The sequence below is a fragment of the Chelon labrosus genome (assembly GCF_963514085.1).
Source record: "Chelon labrosus genome assembly, chromosome: 10".
Taxonomy (NCBI): domain Eukaryota; kingdom Metazoa; phylum Chordata; class Actinopteri; order Mugiliformes; family Mugilidae; genus Chelon; species Chelon labrosus.
Genome location: NC_140360.1, coordinates 19,674,287 through 19,676,384, shown reverse-complemented (window position 1 = coordinate 19,676,384; position 2,098 = coordinate 19,674,287).

The window sequence follows — 2,098 nt, the reverse complement described above, 5'->3', positions numbered from 1 at the left end:
GCGGAAATGCTCTTACTTTCGCTATTAAACATAGCCCTGAGTTTTACTGTTGTTTTTCTTCGATTTGATTACACCAAACGTTTAAGTGATCGCCGATCACGATCATTCAGGATTTTTTTCCGACCACATTTCTTCCTTGAAGACCATGGTTCCCAGTTTTTAATAATGTGTTGGACAGTTCTTAACCAGTTTTAGTAGTTTCTTCAGTCTCCTTAGATGTTTTCTCTGCTTGATGCACGCCAATGATTTGACCCTTCTCAAACAGACTAACACCTTTTCCACGACCACGGGACGTGTCTTTCGACATATTGTTTAAGAAATGAGAAGCTACTCATTTTAGCAGTTGGGGTTAAATAACTTGTTGCCAGCTGAAAGATAGTCGCTCATGCAGTAATTATCCAATAGGAGGCTCCTACCGATAGTGACTATTTTGGCCAGGCAGTGTACATATATATATATATATTGTACCTTAAATTAGTTGGTTGGACTCTTTTGGCATTTATATATATGTAGATCCACACTTTGATTTTTTTTAACAGTCATTTTATGTATATTGTTAGTTTTCCATTATGCGACTAACTATAACTTTAATGGCCTTTGTTCATAAATCATCCAGAATTGCTCCTGTTCCTTCCAGAGCAATTATCGTAAATGTGTATAAACTATTAAGGTTCCTTTGGTTTTTCAGTGGCTTAATGAAAAAATAATTTTCCTAAGAGACTGATATAAAATAACGAGTCAAAACCCCAGCACAGCGCCGTCGCAGCCCTGTTTTATTATCATCCCACCACTAGATGGCACTGAACCCTATCATGTGAGATAGATGCTGCATTCTGTATCTCCTCCATTGTACTGCAATTGAACAACAGGCGTCCACATTGGTGGCTTAGTTCTTTACAGCATCGCTTTCAATAATCTGGGTCATAACCCCTCCAATGGGAAGCCAGATATTTTGAATGGGTCGCCAAGGGTGCAGCCGTTAAAAAAATGATAAAATTAAGTGTCTGCGATAAAGACTGTGGCTTCTCTCTTAAAAATGCCTCCCTCTGCGAGCCCCCCTTTCTGCCCATAATTTTGAATCTCACTGTTAGAGAGAGAGAAAAAAAAAATCATTCTTCATGTTCTAGTCTGCAGTAAAATACTTTTTCAGTGTCACAGGGATCTGTAAAAGTTGTTTCACTGCAGCGCCGCTTTGGTAAAAGTCATAAAAATTCAGTATGAAGTTATGGAAATGTTTTAGAATGAAGTTTTAAATAAGTGTGGGGAACCCTATGTGCATTTCATACAAAAAGGATTGCATTTGCATGTGTGGCGTAAGAAGTGATATGCTTCACTTAGCCTCACTGACTTTAAAGGTATTGTGCATATAATACATTTGCTATATCTGTAGGTCACACCTAGAGATAAGTAGCTCATCTAAAATGCACTTAAGTGGGTAGTCTATCTTTAATGGGCCGCTTATACATAGACTACATTGTGGATTATGAAGAGGCTAAAAATACAAGATCAAAGATTCTATCCTCACATCTCAAATGAGGTCACACCATCTCACCACAGATCGGCCTACAATGCACAATGGCAGTACTCTTTGTACCCCATTCTCAAGCAAATGCAACGGCAGATACATTCAGAAAAGAACAATCCCGCTATTACAGATGTGGCTTAAATGATCCATCCTTATCATGTCCCTGCAAGGTGCATATTGACTCCCTTTTTCAGATGGATGAAAATTGCGTAAGTGAGTGAATCAATAGGTTATTTACAACCTTAGATAACATTATGAGAAAATCAGATAACTAGAGTAAGTCCCTGTCTTATGGGTGGCTGCTCTTCTCTTTGCATTCTGGTTTGATTTCAATCAACTAAACACCACTGGGGTAGAATTGACCCAGTTTGGTCAATATAGCACCAATGCAACACTAGGATGACTTTAGGCAGTGTCAGTGACTGGCTCTCTCTCTATATATTTCTTTCTCTACTCACATGTACTATTATGTTCAGTGTTACATCAACATTAAAGCTGTCATACATTTATTTATTGATTCATTTTAACTGTACAAAACAATGTCACTATGCAGTGGTGGAGAAATTATTCTGA